Genomic DNA, 12,612 nt, shown 5'->3' with positions numbered 1-12,612 from the left:
ATTCACACTACCATCTGGCAGCAGGAGGGAAAGCGTTGAACTTCAAAGGGGTAAAATATACTATATCCATTCCAGTCTGTGCAATGGTAAGGAAAGCGTTAGACTACGAAGGGGTAACATTAGCTATTAACACTCCAGTATGTATAACAGTAGGGAAAACATTGGACTCCAGACAGGTCAAATTTACTGTTCCTACTCCACTCAGTGCAGCAGTAGGGAAAGTATTGGAATCGGAGGGGTAACATTTACAATTCCCACTCCAGTCTGTGCAACAGTAGGGAAAGCGATGGACTCTGGATGGGTTAAATTTACTATTCCCACTCCAGTCTCTGCAAAAGTAAGGAAAGCGTTGGAGGCCAAAGAGGTCAAATTCACTATTTCAACTCCAGTCCGTGCAACAGTAGAGAAACATTGGACTATGGAGGGGTAAAATGTACCCACCCTCGCATCCCTCATTGACGTCATCCTCGATGCTGTACTCCGCATCACAGCCCTGCAACTTCTAAGAACGGACACCTCCCCTCAACTGCTCGAAGCATCCTCGTGCCAGACTTCTCATCACAAGCCCTCGTTGATGGGATTCTTGATGACAATGCAATACATTGCATCGCAGCCTTGCCGCACTTCAGAACCAATGCATCACTTTGGCTGTGCAACATCGATGCTGAGCCTTGCAATGCTCCACAAATCAGAATTTAAGGTGCTCAGGGGACTTAGCTGCATTCCTGTAACCGGTCCATGCTCCATTGCAGTCGGCTTGGACTTTGTTACAGTCCTGCATGACAAGCTATCCACAGTGCACGCTTTTTGGTGCCTTTTTTACTTATACCTTTAAAATTGCTTATCTGCAGCGCTACTGGTTGTATTTTGTCTTATTTTATTTATCGAAAATTACTTTATTTTTCTAACCTGGTGTGGTATGCTTTTGTGGTGTGCTTTCACGGTGTTAGTGTTTGTAGTGTTGCACAAACACTGTACACATTGTCTCTAAGTTAAGCCTGACTGTTCTGAGCACAGGTTTTTCTGGGGTTTGCTTATGCTTTACTGATTGTAGTTGCTGCTTGATTAGGACTCACACTGCAGTCAGCCAACAACCCAATTTCTTACAGTAGAATATTTAAATTGTCCATTCTCTTTAATGAATCCTGTTGCACCTCTTATGATTTGGATGATTTATGTTCCTTTTCCACAGATTGCTTTTCCATGAATCTTATCTCATTAGTCTTTTCTGCCATTACATTTATTGCATTATGAGACTATGTATACATTAGAAAATCTCTCACAATCATTAATCTATGTTTGTAGTGAACAGGGAATGAAAATGCTGACAGGAAATGTGGACATATTAGATCAATATACTTCTAAGAGTTCTGGCCATTCTCCACCTCGGTTAAGCTAAGCAAAGACTGCTGTTTTTACAAAATGATTAGTAATATCATGTGTATTAGGATATCCATGTTATTTACTTTTTATGTTCTATGCACAGCATGCTGCAATAAACCTGCTGCTAACCACTGGCATGTGGAAGCAATGTTAAGATGTAAAATTTAAATAGTAGTTGAATGTACTGCAGTGTGGTTGTTTGCCAGCTCTTCAGTCACACACAGTTAATGTTAGTTTTGTAAAAAGCGATTTCTGTTGGAAACCTCAAATGCAGTCTGGGGGATTGTAAAAGCAAAAGTTCAAGAGGGGGTTTAGTGGATTTCTCACTCAAAGCAAAATCCCTTATTATTGGTAGTTCTTGTCAACTGATTCATTTGGAAAATACTAAGTGGTGGTGCCAAAAGTGTTTAGCAAGTCTCTTTTATCCACCACCCTACATTTCCTTCCCTTTTCTCACACTCCTGCAGGTGCATTTTCATTCCTGATTCCTTCCTTCATCACTTTTTTCTGTAATTTTCTTGCTCCTTCTTCCCCCTTTTCTAACTTAATACCTTCTGGTCCGGGTCAAAGTCTCATGAATGAAATAAAAGTCCCTGTCTACAAAAGTCAGTGCTGGGGGGTCCTATTTGCACCCTACCAGTTCAAATTATTCACTTTTCATGTCCCAGATAGCACTTGTGTGGGTGTGTGCTTGTGTGTGTATATATATATATAGATACACACAAGCTCTGCGTAGGGGCCGGATCATGGCCCAGAAAGCAATTTTACACCAAGGACGCAGCACTCCAGACTTGGGTGATATTTAGCTGAATTTATTTTTTAAGAACTTGAACCAACGCATTTCAGCCTGACCTCTGCTTTGTTCACCAGTCACCAGTAGGTAGTTATAGTTAAAACTTAGTTTCCATAGGAAAAGTATTTTTTGATTTGCTAATAACTTTGGCAGAATTCTCCCACAAAAAAGTATATCCAGGTCAGCTCCTATCTTGAAAGTTTGGGGTTGATTCATAAAGCGGGGGCTGAGAAAAAGGGGGTCCTAAAATGCATTTTTCACATGTTAATTTCCATAGGAAAAAGTGAGACAGGCTACAGCCCGAACTGTTGAACGGAATTACCCCAACTTTGGCAAAAAGGTAGTACTTCATTCTGAAAGCAATCTTATTTTTAAATGGTGTAAATCTGTTCAGTAGTTGCTGAGAAATTGAAAAAAGTTAAAGTTTCGAAATCTGGGGCAGCGGTGGGCAACATTCCAAACCAGGAAGTGTTGGCAGCCATCTTGTGACTCGGTAGAGCTGAGTCACAAGAAAACAGAGAAACAAAGATATAAAACAAGAAAAGGGGGCATAGTAGAAACACCCTGACCCCCTAGGCCTGCTCCGGAGGTCCCAGAATGTAAATGTAAATGTAAATGTATTGGCATTTATATAGCGCACTACTTACCCGTAGGGTCCCAAGGCGCTTCGACCGCTGCGAAACCCTTCCTGGCTTCCCTGAGAGATGGTCCCTTAGTGGGTATCTCCAGGGTGAGACCAGGCATCCCCGGCGGTCTGGTGGGGCCGTTAGTGAAGATGAGGCAAGCTAATGCCCAGAGTTGCCGAGTGTGATCGCTGATCAGAGTGGGCACCGAGGCGAGAGAATTATCGAGTCCGCTGACCCTGGTCCAGAAACCTGCCGCGCCGGGAATCGAACCCTGGTCCCGTGCCGTCCTCTGCTCTCGGGTCTGCCGCCTCTAACCAGTGAGCCTCACTACTTCACTCAGAAGGACCCCCAGGTCCCCCAGGTCCCCCAGAAGGACCCCCAGGGCCCAAAAAAGCAAATCCTGCAGAAATGCCGCAGCCCCAGCGTCAGACGGCATTTCTTGGTGAGGAGTATGAAAATACTACGCAGAGCCCTTACCAGCAGTTAATAACCACAGTGTGAACATTTTTCTGCAAAGGGGAGGGAGGAAGAAGTATACACTCCGCAGGGCTTTTCAAGTGGACTCACCTTGCAATCTTGTACATCCGAAACTGACTGCTGTGACAAGTGTCCTACCTGTGAGCTAGCATCAAGTTGGGACACCACTGTGTGATCAACAAGCCGATTACTTAATGGGCTTTCCTTTAGGAATTAGCATATCACACTGCAGCTGGCAAGGTATTGTGCCCCGTGGGGCCGTAAGAAAGAGGCAGTGTGCCATTAAGAGCAAGATGGGGTTGAGTCATCACTCTAGTGGGAGTGGGAGCAGTAACATTCAAATAGACCCCAGGTGAAAATGACTCAATGGTGAACCGGCACTGAGGAAAGCTGATTTTTGCTGAAATGTGTCTGCCAATAGGTTCACATCCTTATGGACTATGTTTTTCTATCTCAGTAGAGAATAAACCGCTTGAGATTGCTCCCTGGCTGTGTCGGGCCCTTTTCTAATGTAGGGGTATTGGACTTTATATATATGTACATGTAGAACGTGACCCCCATACATTCATTAAGGAATACCAATTCCTGAACAAATTATGATACAAATTAGGAAACTCCACTAAGGAGGATAGTTTAGGACTGTCCTAATACTAATTAAATATATGGGGAGAGATATCAATGATTTAGTTGATAATTGCAGCAAATACTTTAATTGGATACAAAGTGGCAATGTGAAAACTATGTACACAATAATTTCATGTGCCGATTTGCCATGAAATGTAATGCAAATAAGAAAGTAAAATATGAAAAAAGTGATATGAAACATTAGTAACTACTACACCCACAATGCATCATAATGTGCTAAAATGGATACCTGGTATAAATTATGGAAATTGTAGGAGAACAATTGTTCACGCTGTGACCAAGACCTGCTGGTCGAAACGCGTAGGTGTGGGGAGTGCTGGCAATAGCCTCTCAAAATAAACCTCAAGTTTTGAACTGGGCAAGTGCAAGCATATTCTTTTTTGGTGAAGGATATATATAAATATATATGTATATATATATATATATATATATATATATATATATATATATATATATATATATATATATATATATATATATATATATATATATATATATATATATATATATATATATATATATATGCAACACATCCAATCCAGGAACCCTCGAACTCCAAAGTACAGCGAAGCGCTTTAAGGCAAGGAAAGAGGAGCCGACCCAAGGTTTGCAGTGAGCAAGTTTAGTTTTTATTTGTGGAAGCTCGCCCTGCCATCATAACGTTTCGGCCTTCACAGAGGCCTTGGTCACATGACGCCAATGAGGGAGGGGGGACTATATTAAGTGCTAGTGCAACAAGAGAAAAGGGATGCAATTGGTCAATCGAATGCATTTTTCAAAAGCCACAAAAAGAGGACATAATAACCACATGAATGTACAATACGCCTCTCAATGCTACACATTAACAAATCTATATAGAATGTTAAGAAATCTGAACAATGCACTCAAGTCTACTCCTAAATGAGGGCATAAATTATCTTACAATATAGATAAAATTGTCTGTTATCAAGGGAAATAAAACTAACAATGGCATAAAATACACACAAATCTTAAAAGCTCATAATTTTGTCAAATACAAAAATGACTTCAAAAATGTGCAAAATACGCCAAGCAACAAAGTGCAAATGCAGCAACGAATATTTGACTATACATAACATGGTGTCAAATAAGTATGATAACCAAATAGCCTAAAAAAGGCAGTATTGTGCAAATATGCAAGTGGCTAAGTTATTTTTTAACAAAATGTGGCCCCAGTGGGCTCATGTTTTTGTGTCAACCTCTATGCAAAACCCTTAAAGTGCAGCAAAAAGTGAAAAAGTGCATGTGTATAAAAAAGTTTTTTTGTGAAGTTATTTTAATATTATTATATGTGATTACTTAAAATAGTCAAACACGTAGTGTTGACTAATTGTTTTTTAGAAAATCATATTCAGCAAGTGACTACGGTAGTAGAACCAGGCAATAAGGTAGAAATATAGCGGCCTGACCTTATATATAAAAAAAAGATAGGAGATATACCAACCACCACACTCGACTGCCTGTCAACAGGCTGAGTCAGTCAGTCAGTCATTAAAACTTTATTTGAGTTATTACAACCATAAAAGTATACACTATACATTTATAAACTTTATAAAAACACGAGTTAAAATTTATAAAATTGCAATTCAGTCATTTCCCGGAGGATAACCCTGGCAACATTATTTCTAACAGTATCCTCCTGAGATGTTAAAAACACATGAGAAAACATATCTGACTAGACCTTCCAAACATAATACATACATTAGAGTACAGTCTCGATAACATATGCCTATAACTCTGTATTCTGGAGGAGCTCCCTAACTCGAATCATGTATTTCCCCAAGGCGCAGGCTATATCCAGGTTTCCCATCCCCACCAGGAGCTCTGCAGCCTGCTTCCTATTCGTAATCCTGTAATTTTTGAATAACGGGCCTAAAATCTCCTTACGTATATCAAGGGTCCTCCTGCAGTCTAATAAAACATGAGTAATGTCACAGGTGGAGCCTAATGTACATGTGCAATTACCATTACTATTAATCATGAGGTTTTTAACCCTGGTATTTACATAACAGGGGTTTACACCCATTCTCAGTTTTAAAACCTCTCTTCTTAATTTCTGATTCGGCAGCCTATCCAAGTACGGGTAAGGATGATCTTCTGAATTCCATACTTGGATCATATGGGACACTGATATTTTTTGCCGAAGGTACTCGTGATCACAAGTACGGGACACATCCGCTCCCAACGACCGTAGTTCTTTTTTGCCTATATTGGTGTGTCCTAACTGGGCATCTAGTTCTATTCCTAACTTCCCATAAGCTTCCTTTAATGAGAGTCTGACTTCTTTAGCCCATGATAACTCACTGGAGGTAATTTCCTCTCTACACCACTGTGATATTTTTCTGGGCGCCTCCCCTATCTCCAGACGCTGCCAAAACCGTATTAGTGCCATCCTGGTTGTAATTGCCCAGGAAGTGACTCCCATCTCCAATCTTGCTGCCTGTACCATAGCTGATTTAGGTAACGAGAATAAGCTTTTCAGGATCATACCCTCCTCTTTATCCCAACCTTTTTTCCCACTGAGGAGGAGAACCTCTGATCCATATAGGAATTGCGCGGGGACCATTGCCAGATAGGCCTTAATAACCGGCCCGTCTGACAAATCTCCGTAAAAGCTATTAAACCTTTTTAAGCCCTTTATAGAAGCTGCTGCCCTAATTTTTAAAGCCTCCAGATGGGTGGTCCAATTCAGGTTACTCGTAAACCATACACCCAAATATCTATATTCCGATACTCTCTCAAGAAGTTCCGTACCCAAATACCAAGGGAACCGGGTCTTACTTTTGCCGAAACATAGGATTTTAGTCTTTTCCATATTTACTACCAATTTTTTATTTAGGCTGAGTCATTTATTTTACATATCATCAAGATTAGATGTCAAGACCCTCTAGAGTGAATCAAAGGCAAGTGTAGAAATATTCTGTGGCGTTGAGGCCACCCGGGGTCTTACTGTCCAATTTTAGGATACATTTTGTTTCAGTGAGGCGCAAGAGTGCTTCCCTATCACCACCCCTCCTTAATGGGCCAATCGCCCTAATGTGCTGGAGTATCCGCTTGTGAACCTGCAACTTGGTGCTCCCAACATATCGCAGGCCACAGGGACTCTCCAGCACATAGATTGCAAACTTTGTTTTGCACGTGAGTTGCTTAGTGATTCTGAGAGGAATATCGGAAAAAGGGTTGGTTAACTCAGTTTTGTTAACACCGTGCTTACAGGCTTTGCAAGTCGCTCACTTGTGGAACCCTATGCTCGTGTTAAGCCAATTGACAGGGGCATTAATTTCAGGGCTAGATTTGACCAACTCGTCGCCCAAAGAGCGGGCTTTTCTAAAGGTGATCAAAGGTTTTATTGGCATACTCTCTCCGATTGTTGGATCATTACGGATGAGGTTCCAATGTTTGTTGACAATTTTTCTCAATGCACCATGTTGTTTATTGAAAGACCAGATCAATCTGGTTTGCCGGTGGGGCTCCCCATGGCTCTTGCTCTTATCTTTCTTATATATCAGTGCCTCCTGTCTAGATAGTGCATTGGCTTTGCGAATTGCATTGTTGAGGTCTTTCTCTTTATAGCCTCTGGACAAAAATCTGCTATGGCTAGCTCGCTGGGCTGACTCACACTCCTTATCTGTACTACAAATGCGTCTTATTCTCAGCATCTCCCCGTAGGGGATGCTGCGTATAAGATGGGGTGGGTGGTGGCTGGTGGCATGCAACAAGGTGTTGCCGGCCGTTGGTTTCCTGTACAGTTTAGTTTGAATGTGGTCATCTACAATCAACATTTCTACATCAAGAAAATAGGCTGTTGTGCGGCTTATATTGGCAGTGAACTCAAGATTAAACACATTGACATTGATATTTTTTACAAATGTCTCTGCCTCCTCCAATGACCCGCCCCAGATTAAAAATATATCATCAATATATCGGAACCACTGCAGGATATTATTGCAGCAAATGTCTTTGAAGTCACCATGGAGGACCTGTCTCTCCCAGTAGCCCATGTGCAAACAGGCATAAATGGGAGAGAAACAGGCCCCCATGGCAACTCCTCTGACCTGTTGGTAGTACTGCTTATTGAACATAAAAAAGGTATTGTTCAAACAATGATTAATCATGGCAATTAACATTTTGTTGTGCTGTGACATAGTTGCTGGTCTAAAATCAAGAAAATATTGGATTGCTCTAACCCCATCCTGATGATGGATACTCGTATAGAGGGATGTGACATCCAATGTTATTAACCAACACTCAGGGTCCCAGTTGATGTTACTGATTTTTCTAAGGAAATCACCAGAGTCTTGAATAAAAGAAGGTAAACCACTCACAATATCTTGTAAAAAAGAGTCAATGTGAATGGTCGTGTTTTCCAGTAACCCTCCACAAGCCGAGATGATAGGCCTGCCAGGCGGTATACTAGCGTTCTTATGGATTTTGGGAATCAGATAAAAAACTGGCATAATTGGATGCTCATTTTTTTAAAATTTCAGTTCTTCCATACTCAATAATCCAGTACTACGCCATCCCAATAGTAATGAGTAAAATTCAGTCTGTGATTTAGTAACAGAAATCTTGCCACAACGCCGATAGCACAACGGATCATTTAATTGTGAAAGGGCTTCCTGTAAGTATAACATACGAGGCCATAATACGACGTTGCCGCCTTTGTCCTCCTGGCAGACAATTATATTTTTGTCTCCTTGGATTCTCTTAACCAGGTTAGTATATTAAATGTTACGTCGAACCTGCTGGCGAGTGGTTTTCAAGACTTTGACATGTAATTTCTTGATTTCCTTAGTAGCCATTTCATGAAATACATCTATATTGTCATGAATCATCACTGGTGTAAAGGTGTACCGGGGTTTAAATTTTGTCATCCCTGCAGTACTTAATCCAGCCAGTTCCTCTGTGCATTGTGAACTGGATTGCTCCGATCTTAATGATTCCAAGTTATGCACTGCACGCAAATCATGAGTATTCAGCTCCACTATATTGCTGGTTGTCTCCATGGCTGTGGGGGATTTAGGGGCTCTATTGTAAGCAAAGTGTTTTTGTAACTTTAATTTGCAAACAAATTTGAACAGGTCCATTCTTGTTTTTGGGTAGTCAAAGTTGCAAGTGGGGCTAAGGGAAAGTCATAATGCTAGAATGTTCAAATCTGACTTGCTGAGTGCAACCTCTGTTAAATTAATAACTGAAAATTGAGGTTGAGAATCATGTGCTGCTACTTGCGCTTGTTGTTCCATTTCTTCTGGAACGTTTTTTTCTTTTTTGTGATAGTGCCTGTTTCGGGCTTGCCTGCGTTTGCGTCGCTTGAAGTTGTTTGCTGTCCTCCTTGCTGCCGGGGTCTCCGTGGACGCAAGGTATCGCGTCGATCTTGGCGCAGTCAGTCCACTTCTTGTGCCAACGAAAATCGGGTAAACACCAGCTGAGCATTGCTTCTCGCTGCATCTGTCTCTGACCCACTATCACATAATGAGCTTAAGTCGGACCTAGACGAGCTCCCAGATGGCACAGACGCAGGGATAGGTGCCAGATGGCTGGATGAAAAGGTAATGACAGAGGACTTGGAGGCAGCTGCTTTAATGGCATCATATTTTTTGGCGAACATGAAAATTCACCCTTCTTAATAATCTACCTTATATCTTTGAAATTTGTATGCTTTTCTTTTTTTAATCACTTCCTCTTCCTTGCTTAATCTGGCCAGCATGTCATCTTTCAATTTAATGTACTCAGTTGAGTTGCCCAAATCCATTGCTTCTATTTCAGAATTAATTGCATCAATTTGTGCTTCCAAAGCAGCCCGATCACTTTCTGCGTATTGTACCAAGATGGTCATGAGACGGCGGGAGGATTCCAGGTTGCACTCGGCCCAGTCTTTTAACATGTTTGGATCCAGAGCCTCATAGCTTGGAGCGAGCATGATTCTTAATCCCCTGGGAACCCGGTTAACCTCCAAATATCTGCTGAGGGACCGGTTTTCCCACCATTTGCCTTGTTCTTTGTGCATCAGTTTGTTCAATTTCTTTATTTTGTCACGTAGGTTATTGCCGCCCTCATTGCCTGCATTAGCTGCCGTAGTCACACATGACCCCCCAGCTGGGGAGTCATCAAACAAATCAAGGACTGCCAGCTCTCTCCCCCTCTTAGCGTCAGCTGACATGGCGAATAGCTTCAAAAATGTACAAACGCTGATGAGTACTCACGGGTCTCAAGGGAGCCTGCCGTGGTGGTCCGCACCCTGAGGCCCTCGCAGTGTACTCCTTCTTCGGACTGTGTGGCCGACACCTCTGCTGCAGTGGAAAAAGGACGCTAACAAAACAGCCGTCTTGTTGCTCCGTCCCCGTTTTCAGCTAGTTGGTGTCAAATGCAAATATCCGTGGGCTGGAACGATATCTCTCCAACAAGAGTTGAGAATGACTTCAGGGGCACCAGAGGTCGCAGCTTCCTGCCATTCCGCCACTAAGATGAAGGAGGGGTCAGCTCAGACCGGAGAAGCCAAAAAACGGTCGAAGGTATGCAACACATCAAATCCAGGAACCCTCGAACTCCAAAGTACACCGGAGCGCTTCAAGGCAAGGAAAGAGGAGCCGACCCAAGGTTTGCAGTGAGCAAGTTTAGTTTTTATTTGTGGAAGCTCGCCCTGCCTTCATAATATATATATATCTCGAATCTTCACAAAATTTTCCCCAAAAAAGTCTATCTAGTTCAGCTCCTGTCCTGAACATTTGGGGTGATTCGTGAAGCGGGAGACAAAAAGGGGGTCCAAAAAAAAAGTTTTTCCCATGTTAATTTCCATAGGAAATTTTGAGACAGGCTACAGCCCGAACTGCTAAACGGAATTACCCCAAATGTGGCAGAAAGGTAGTGCTTGGTTCAGAAAGCAACCTTGTTTTTGAATGGTGTATATCCATTCTGTAGTTGCTGACAAATTCAAAAAATAAGAGTAAAAAAATCAATTTTCCATAAGAAATTTGGGCAAGGTTACAGCCGAAACTGCTGAACGGAATTTCCCCAAATTTAGCAAAATGATAGTGCTTTGTTTTGAAAGCGACCTTTTTTTAACTGGTGTAACTCTGTTTAGTAGTTGCTGAGAATTTGAAAAAATAAAAGTTTAAATATCTGGGGCAGTGGTGAGTTCACGAACCCTCCCAACCACGAGCTACTCTGTGATTGGCTGCCAACATTCCAAACCAGGAAGTGTTGGCAGATATCTTGTGTCTCAGTAGAACTGAGTCACAAGAAAACAGAGATACAAAGATATAAAACAAGAAAAGGGGTCAGGGTAGAAACACCCTGACCCCCTAGGCCTGCTCAGGGTGTCCCAGAAGGACCCCCAGGGCCCAAAAAAGCGAATCCTGCAGAAATGCCGCAGCCCCAGAGACCACCACATCCGTGGGGCTAATTCTAATCTATGTGGGGGCACTATGGCCCCCCGCAGCCCCGGGGACAGCCACCTCCCCGGGGCTATAAAAAAAGCAGGGGGTCCCGATACCTCCACGCTGGCCCGGGGACCGCCACCTCCCTGGGCTTTGAAAATAAACTACGGGGGGCTCAGAGCCCCCACGCAGCCCCGGGGGACCGCCACCTCCCTGGGGCTTCACTTATGTTGGTAGGATGGCAGCGCAGCCCCCTCCTGGAGTCCATGATGGCCCTGGGGACTGCCAACTTCAGGGACGGCTCCTGCAGTGTCCCAGGGTGCCCTCCCCTGGGACACTGCTGTTTGCTATGTGAGTGTTTGATTGATTCAGATGCTCCGTTCATCACCACCCCCTTTTGTACCACTGCTGTTTGCTATGGCACTGTCATAGCAAACTTGCTTTGGATTTTGGAAGCAAGAGCAGGGAAACCTGTTCTCTCTTCCAAAATCTAAAGCCTATTGCTTTTCCACACTGGGATGCATGTCAGCAGCTCCCCATGTGGAAAAGCAATGCTGGCTCCCGCAGGAGGCAGAGAGCCGGGGGGGACCGTGGGGGCATTGGGGCTCCCCCAGGGTCCAACGGATAGGGCTGGCCCTGGGGGATGGGTTTCCCAGGGCTAGAAGTTGCCTGTGAGGGGAGCCACAGAGCCCCCTCCTCAAATAAAATATTAATAAATAAAGGCGGGCCCTAGAGGATAGGGTCCCCTGGGCCAATAGAGGCCTCAGGAGGGGACCACACAGTGCCCCTCCTTTAAATAAAATATATATATGGCCATGCCCCGGGGGATGGAGTCCACAGGACCAAGCGGCCCTCCTCTTGTTTGTTTTTTGTTTTTTTAATTTTGAACATGTGGGAATGCTTCAGGGGATGGGGAACCCCTGGCAAATGTAAATTACTGAAAGTGGACTTTTTTTTTAATGGAGTTGCGACTGTAGAGCAGCTGTCAGCGTGGCCTCCGTGTGAAAGCAATGGATGCGTGGCTCTCAGCATGGCCCCCTTGGGAATACGATGGGTGCGCGGCTCCCAGCGTAGCCCCCTGTGTGAACCCGATTGGTGCCGGGCTGTCAGCACGGCCCCCCTTTGTGAACACGATGGGTGCGCGGCATTAAGTCGTGCTGGGTGAGCGATTCCAAGCAAGAAAACAGTTTTTTTTTCAAAAACTAAATTATATGTTGGGTTATTAGGTGGCTCTAAAAAGAGCCCTTGTGTTTATTGGGAGATTTTTGTAGCTACATGTAAGTGCCGATGCAGA

This window comes from Lissotriton vulgaris, chromosome 4_1, assembly GCF_964263255.1.
Source record: "Lissotriton vulgaris chromosome 4_1, aLisVul1.2, whole genome shotgun sequence".
NCBI classification, from domain to species: Eukaryota; Metazoa; Chordata; class Amphibia; order Caudata; family Salamandridae; genus Lissotriton; species Lissotriton vulgaris.
The sequence above is the reverse complement of the archived record's forward strand: the minus strand, read 5'-3'. Positions refer to the sequence as shown.